Genomic DNA, 8343 nt, shown 5'->3' with positions numbered 1-8343 from the left:
TAAGCATCTTTCTAGCTGAAGTAGTTATGAAATCGAGTTCCTTTTCACCTCAACTTTAAAGTTCGACCTCCTCTGCTGTAACTGGTCAAGCCCAGAGTCGATCATGACCAACTGGCCAATCCACCACCATTCATTTATATCGTTAAAAAAAAAGAAATAAAACCCCATTGGCCCATAAAAACGAAAAATCACGAGCGGCCCACCGGGCAAATGCCCGATGTCCAGTCCAGCCCTGACTATATACAATATTTTGAAAGAGAAGACACATCCATGCATTTCACAATAACTACTGGAGCTACTGCAAAGTTGGCTCCCAATTCCAGATGTAAGTCAGAGCTGTGGTCAAGACATGACAACAGGACATGACAATTCATGTCAAGCACGTTTATTAATGCAGCAGAAAGAAAAAAGTGTGCACAGTATGTGTTTTGGGGTTTGAGGGTACTCACTGTTTCTGCACTCAAAGCTCACAGACTGACAAAAACAACAGTTTACAAGTGAAATTAAATTTAGTCTCTTTACATTTTTGTGCCACTTATATAAAAAGGTAAAACAGTGGCAAGTTTTGGGTTTGCAGGAGCTGTTTTACTTCCAGTCAGCCTGCAGATGGTTAGCAGCTGCTAACGTTTATCTCTGTTAGTAAAATGTCTTCTCCTGCCGTTGGCCTATCAAACAGGAGCAAGCCAGCATTGTGTTAACTTATACTCCCTCAATGTGTGTTTGATTAAATTTACATTATTTTAGTTTTAAACACGTTATTATAAGCTGCTCTTTTTACGACTGGGATTTTGCACACAAACACAATAATTTACTTTGACTACAAACATGTGGCCACATAATTTTATTTAACCCATTTTTAAAATCTTGTCTCTGATCCCTGGATTGTCTTGCAAAATACTACACAAGATATTTTGTAAGTTCTTCTCATATAAACTTTCAGGATTTTATTGGTGATGACAGATTATATTGACTGATTGTTCAGGAAGGACAGACAAATAAAAACTGGAGGATGCTGAGTAGAGAGGATGGATGTGAGATGAGTCAGAAAGAAAGTAGGTGGATAATAGAAACTAATAATAAGATCATCAAGAGTTAATTCATTTGATTAGTTTCATTATTTTTATCTTAATGTTTTGTTTTTGGTGAAGGGATGATTAAAATTACACTTTCAGCAGTGATTAGTGAAGTGAAGAAAATGAGAAGCTGTTGTGTTTCAGTGTGACCACACGGGGGCAGTGCTGCATAAATGTTGTGTTATCTTACCAGGCATGGTCTCTTTATAAATGCCCAACAGAGCAACAAAATGACTTTAATTATATGGTCTGTGGTCAGTTGTCAGTTTGGTTTACTTGATACAAACCGTCTCCTCTCAGATCTCAGAGGACTGATGTCACATAATGGGTCCCTGCATTAGTGTGATGGTGTGTCTGTAGTCGAAATCAACTGATTGATTTTTGTTTCTTCAAAAGAAGAAAACTGACTGATGGCTGATGTTCTCTGTTCCCCACAGATTTGCCAACTACTCAGCTAATGTGATGGTGGACAGGAAACTTGGGCTCTAATGTCAATTATTTGTTTTCAAATCATATAATATATTCAAAGCACTTGAGTTATTCCTAAGAGATCGAACTTAGAGATAGATGCACCTTTTTCCTCATCACCACATCATAAACTTCATGTGAAACACTGACTATAGCTGACACATATTCTCAGCACAGTCGGACATTTAAGACTAAACAGCACAAGGTGGAGGAGAAGTGAGAGTAAAACATTTGAGTAAAAGTATCTTATATTTGAAATTTCCACCAACTCTATTTCTGTGTTTGCAGTGTTGTGTTTACTCAGTGGATCTAGATCAGGGGTGTCCAACTCGAATCCTCGAGGGCCGGTGTTCTGAAACTTTTACATGTGTCCCTGCTGCAACACATCTGAATAAAATTAGAAGGTCATTAGCAAGACTGTATAGATTCTATACAGTCTTGCTAATGACCTTCTAATTTTCAGGTTCTATACTATAGAACCAGACCTGAACACCTCAGCATGCAGTCAAGTTCTATAGTCTTGCTAATGACCTACATCACTTCCCTCCCTCTTTTTAAGTCCAGACTCAAAAATCACCAATTCACATTAGCCTGTTCCACATCAAACTTTCCATCCTGCTACTTTAATTTATTTTATTTATTTGCTCAACTTTTTGTTATGTTTGTTGTTGTTATTGCTTGTGTGCAGTGTCCTTGAGTGTTTTGAAAGGCGCTTTCTTAAATAAAATGTATTATTATTATTAGTAGTAGTAGTAGTTTTAGTAGTATTAGTATTATGTTATTTCAGGACACCAGCCTTCAAGTTTTGATGCCTTTTTTTGTCACCTGTATTCCAGATGGTCAAATTCTGTGTTTTCTAATATGTCGAGTGTCTCTGCTCTCTGTCACACTCTGGGATGAATCACAGCTTCCATTATTATTTTACAGTTTGTGTTTCTCATTAAACTTTGCATTATTTAGCACCTTTTTCTATTTCTAAGCTATATCACAATATCTGTTCATTTAACCATCTTTGCACTAAAATGCTGTTATACAAGAATCCATTTAAAGCCTGGGAGACCTTAGAGACTATGACAAACATTGTTGTGTTTTTGTCTGCATCTTTTTGGAGCATCTCAAGATTTTGTGATCTTTTCCGATGCCATAATACTTGAAAGATGGTGTGCATGTTTCTTTAGGAAAAAAAAAGCTTTAACACAAACTGAATGTGCTGATGTTAGAGTGATGATGTGTCTTCAGTCATATTGTTCAACAATGTCTCCCTCAGCTGGACTGGTGAAAATTAGCAGACAGGAAATAAGTGTCCCCTTCAGTCTGGGCAGAATGAAGTGTTTAAATGAACTGGTGAAATATTGATGTTGAATTTCTTATTGACTTTTCGTAGTGGTGTATCCATTTGTCTTTTTTTTTTTTTTTTTATCTCTGATTGTTCTGTTTAGGATCATAAGAATAAATTATTTTGACCAATGATGATGTGTGACATTGTGAGCTAAAAAGTTCAGCACTTTTTTTAAAGCACTCTTACTATTTTGTTAGTTATACTCCAAAACATTGTTTGAATTTATGAACTAATGATGTTTTCAGTGCTTTGGATCAGGTCAGCTGAGAAAAGTTCAGACAAGTCGATGACGATGTGAAATCATGTTTGAGATTTCAAATCAATATTTCAGATCATGTATCAAGTAAAAAGTCACTAAAGGCAGTTCAAGTCTGTTTGGTGCTTCATCCCCAAGATTTCATCTTCAGTTATTTTCTTGAACTGAAACTCTTATTGTTGTAAACTGCTGTGTTGGTCTCTACTTTATGTTGCAGGTTTAGAACCTGATCGCAACTAGTCTGAAGTTTACTCTGTTCTCTGTTGTGATTAATGCCAATAAAAAGTAACAATTACAAGCCTGTGTTCACTAACAGTGTGTTCAATACTTCTAGAAGATATCATCTTTCATTTCCTCACTGAGGAAAATGAATGAAGAGAGAATAAAACAGGTTTGGTTGAGAGAGCAAGTGGATGAAGTTATACCTCTGCACAGTTTAATTTAATGACCGTGCAGTGCAGTGCTCTCAAACATACAACAGAGGGCGCTATGCACATTTCCTGACGTCAAGAAAAATACAAGTGGAGGAGGAAACAAACAGCAGCATTGAAAGAGAAAACTTAAGAGTTCAAAACGAGTTAATTTAGTCTCTTATTGTAATAATAAACAATATTTAAACATCAGTTTGCTGCTTCACGTTAAAAGAACTCTGTGTGCTTTTACTGCTCAGTAGGAAAATATTGATGCAATTTAATAGACGTTGTTTTAATTAGCGTTTAATGATATCTACTTTGAAATGTTTTCACTATTTCAAAGGAAATTTGAATGCGCTGCCTAATATGGAAAATGAATCATGATGAAATCCTGAAATCTATTCTCATATTAATTTTCTTTTAATGTTCTACAGGTCTAAAAATAAAAAATCTCCAGTGATTATAAGCAATATATATATATATTTTTAAAAACTATATGTTATAGAGCTTTGATGAGGTGAAACACATTCTCAGTTTATTGGTTATGAGAATAGTTATGACAGTATTTACGCGAGAAGCATTTGAGTAATAGTGTCCATGAGCTTTGTGAATATTAAACGATTAGTTTTCACTTTGGTCTTAGAAGTATAAAAATGCAGGACTGAACATAAGATGGAAACAATGTATTATTAGATATAAAATACATATGTTCATATGTACTATAATTTTATTTTATTTATTTTCTGTTTTGGGGGGGGTGGGGGTTGTGTGATTAGAGTTGGGACAAAACAATGGACAGTTTCAAAAAATGTATTTTATCAACAAAACTTATTTTGATAGTTAATGTATTTATTTTAATGCCCTCTATAGCTCAGTGATTAAAAGAACAGGTTATCTGCCACCAATGAGCAAACAGCCTCCATGTAAACATTTTCAGCCTCAACAATCAGCTCAGATTTATGAAGTTTATCATGTTCAGGCCCTGCAGCTGATTGGTGGCATGTCTGATCAGAAATCCTTTCTGCATCTTCACAGTGTGAAGATTATTTTGAGCAATTTTCTGATTTATCCAGTTCATGTCAGAACAAACATTCACAGTAACAGCTGGTCCAGTAGAGACACGTTCAAAACCAGAACTGATTACACCATAAATCATGTTGTTGTAAATCACTCCACCACCAGAATCACCCTGAGAGAAGAGAAATGTAGTTTGTGCCAATTTTTCCCTCCAAAATATCTAAAACATACACAGATGATATACAGTAATATTAGCAGTCAACTAACCCCACGTGCATCTACTTGATGTTCTTCCAGACACAGCCTGTTGTTATATGGCACATATACAGTACACTGAGAGTATCTGGTAGGCTCACAGTCAGCAACACACGTTTGCACACTGAAGTGCGGTGAGGTGGTTCATCAGGGACTATAGAAAAAGGAAAAGAACAAAAGTTATTCATAATCTTTCAAAAGCTAAAATTTTGAGTAAAATGATGTTTCGTCTTTTTTTATGTTTCCAAATGATTTTTAAACAAGGAACGTGGCACACAGTATATCTACTCCAAAATTTACAAAAAGAAAAAAAACTTGTTTTTCATACAGTATTAAACAAAAAACATAAATGTAAGTATAAAACAGTCACAGAAACCAAAATCAAATTCTAGCATTAACTGTGAAATAATCAAACAAAATATGGTCTTACATGTGTGGCCGGTGGCATTTACTCTATAACCACCAAGTCCTGCAACCTGAACGACGTCTCCTCTAGAAACAGATAAAAAAACAAAACAATCGTAAATTAATTTCACATCCATCCATGTGACATGAACACAAAATAAATCAATAAATCATATGATGTACTCTGCAGGCTGGGTATTTCCGGGTGGTTGAAGTGTTTCCAGGCTCCTTAGACAACCATGAGTTGGATGGCTGAGAACCTACAAACACACACGAGCAGCAGTTTATTTAATGTAGAGGTGAGCACTGCCCAAACCAAAAACCAAAAATATATATTGTACCCTACTTCAGCCAATCAGCAGTCTTCATCTGTTTCAGTATCAAACACACAACCACAATTTGGAGAGAGGTGAGAGATCCACACACCTTCATGAGAGGACCCACTAATGTAAACTAACACCACACATGATAATCATGGATCCTAACATAGTTGATACTTTTTATGTGAAGTCTGGCACTAAACCTCTGTGTTCCTGTCATACTGCATGTACTATATATACACATGTAGCATATACAAAGCACAATAATTAAGCTGTTAATAATTAACAATGTCTTTTAGTATTTCATTTTAAAATACACATCCATTCATGCATTAATGTTTAATGTGTGAAACATTTAAAAAGTTAGTTAAATAATAAATAATAATAATGATAATAATAATAATAATAATAATAATAATAATAATAATAATAATGATAAAAACCCTCTGTAAAGGACTTTTGGATTTGATGCTTTATGTCTGGATCTTGCGCTTTTGCACCATCTGGTGATGAACAGTGGAATGTAGAGTTGGTCTCCACCCAACCCCTTTTTTGCTAGCACACATGGGTAGCTCCACACATGGAAAAAGTAATGTTCAAAATTAAATAAGTGCAAGAAATAAGTTAGAAAAAGATAGTAAGGCCATAAAGGACTATTTAGCCCAGGGGTGTAGATTTGGTTTTGGCATTGGTGGGGACGGATGATTCAACCACCAAACCCTGCCCTGTTTCTTTTTTTTTTTCTTCCTTTTTGTGTTTGCTTCTTGATAAAAAAAAAAAAAAAGGAGAAATATACTTGCCTACATATGGTATTCTACGTGCTTTTAAACCATTTAAAATAACAATTCATAGTTTTATATGTGAATTATATAATGTTACTATAAAAAAATGACTAAGTATTTTAGGCTTTAGTTTACTTCAGCCATATTCCATATAAATCAGGTATCATACAAAAATAAAAATAGCTTCATATAGAGTCATGACAATAAAAGAATATGACTTTAAGGACTTAACAACATTACTTCAGTTATAGTACACCAACATCTCTTATACATTAGCACTAAGGGAACACTGAATGACTTGGTGGTTTTTTGTCCATAAAACTGCTCATCTAAGTTTACCATAAAGTAAAAGATCTCTCACCAAAATTATGCAACATTTTAGGCACACTATACAAACATTGCTGATGAGTCACACATCAGTAATGTTTGTAGGGTGAGTGCATTTTTAAAACAAGTTGTGCAAACTGCACTACAAGGTGGAATATTTGCAAAATCATGACTACCTCATGATATTTTGTCTCAAAAATGATTGTGTCACCAACATTTTAATGTTAGACATATAATGTTAACAGCCTCTGTAAACTAATATCCTGGCTTGCTCAAAGCTGCCGTTTTCTCTGACAGTTTCAATCAAAATTAGAAATGCTACTGTGGGAGACTGAAATAACCAATAGTGGGCCATAGCCTAGCATAGCCTGTAACGTTATTATGACGGATACATTTTATGAGTGAACTTGACCTTAAGTGACTTACAGGTTTCTTTGAAACACTCTCTTATATCCAGCTTCTTCCTCTTTGCTGCCGTCCTCCTCTCCTCCTCGCAGCGCAGGCTTGCCGCTGATAAAACTAAACAGAGCTCCCTGAAAGGCTCAGCCAATCACATTGGCCATATTTGTCATATGAGGTAGGACCCCAGTAGAGCACGTAATTTAACTCTTTCTGCACCGCTGGGTGAACGAGACGTTAACAGATCGTTTTTCTTTTCTTTCTGTCGGTTTTGTTTTTCTTTACTCGAAGACATCAAATTATTGGGGACGATTCAATAATCGCTGGATATTGGTGGGGACGTGTCCCTTCTGTCCATGCCAAATCTACGCCCTTGATTTAGCCTCTCCTGGAGGTCAGCTTACTTTGTTTGTGTTCTTTAAATGTTTTATTTTCTGTGATTAATTACGTTGTGATTGATTTACACAAAGTAGAAGAATGCATTTTGATGTGATGTTTAAAAAAAAAAAAATCGTTTTCTTCTTTGAGCAGTTCTCCCGGGTCGTCGAGACCAGAATAAACCCCGTTTTATAACTCTACATGGTGCCTACGTCAACCTTTGAAGGCGCTACACCCTCAAAAGAATCAGCTGTACAGCACATTATCTGCTGTTGTTATCAGACGCAAATATAAATGTGCCAAATTTTAGATCACAGGAAATATTTCTTAGAGCAGATTTTAAATAAACAAACACTGAAACTAATGAAAAATTACACATGATATATGAACTGTGGACCTAAGTGAAAAATAAAATTCAGAATAAACAAACTCACACATTATATGAAAGTTATAAACAGATTTGCAGGCTCACTATGCTGCACTGCCCCGTGTGGTCGCATTGAAACACAACAGCTTCTCATTTTCTTCGCCTCACTAGGCGCTGCTGAAAATGTAATTTGAATTATCCCTTCACTAAAACCAAAAAACTAAAATACAAATAATCGAATTTAATCATTCTTGATGATCTCATTATCAGTTTCTATTATCCACCTACTTTCTTTCTGACTCGTCTCACATCCACCCTCTCTACTCAGCATCCTCCAGTTTTTATTTTTCTTTCCTTCCAGAAGAATCAGTCAATATAATCTGTCATCACCCGTAAAATCCTGAAAGTTTATGTAAGAAGAACTTAGAAAATATCTTGTGTGGTATTTTGCAAGACAATCCAGTCATCAAAGACAAGATTTTAAAAATATAAAAAGAAAAAAATGGGCTAAATACAATTATGTGGCCAAATATTTGTCAAAGTA

The 8343-nt window shown here is 35.2% G+C and overlaps 1 long non-coding RNA gene across 1 annotated transcript; it reads right to left on the bottom strand.

Moving 5' to 3' along the window:
• Positions 1 to 4597: 4597 nt before the first annotated feature.
• Positions 4598 to 7770, bottom strand: LOC146517436 (uncharacterized). Its single transcript, XR_014874470.1, has 5 exons — positions 7082 to 7770; positions 5410 to 5486; positions 5252 to 5313; positions 4834 to 4975; positions 4598 to 4738 (listed from the first exon to the last, which is right to left on the bottom strand). It is a non-coding gene; the product is annotated as an uncharacterized LOC146517436 (long non-coding RNA).
• Positions 7771 to 8343: the final 573 nt, after the last annotated feature.

The sequence above is a fragment of the Neolamprologus multifasciatus genome, chromosome 6 (assembly GCF_963576455.1).
Source record: "Neolamprologus multifasciatus chromosome 6, fNeoMul1.2, whole genome shotgun sequence".
In the NCBI taxonomy this organism is placed as follows: Eukaryota; Metazoa; Chordata; class Actinopteri; order Cichliformes; family Cichlidae; genus Neolamprologus; species Neolamprologus multifasciatus.
Note: the sequence above shows the minus strand (reverse complement) of the source record. Positions and strands in the feature narration are given on the sequence as shown.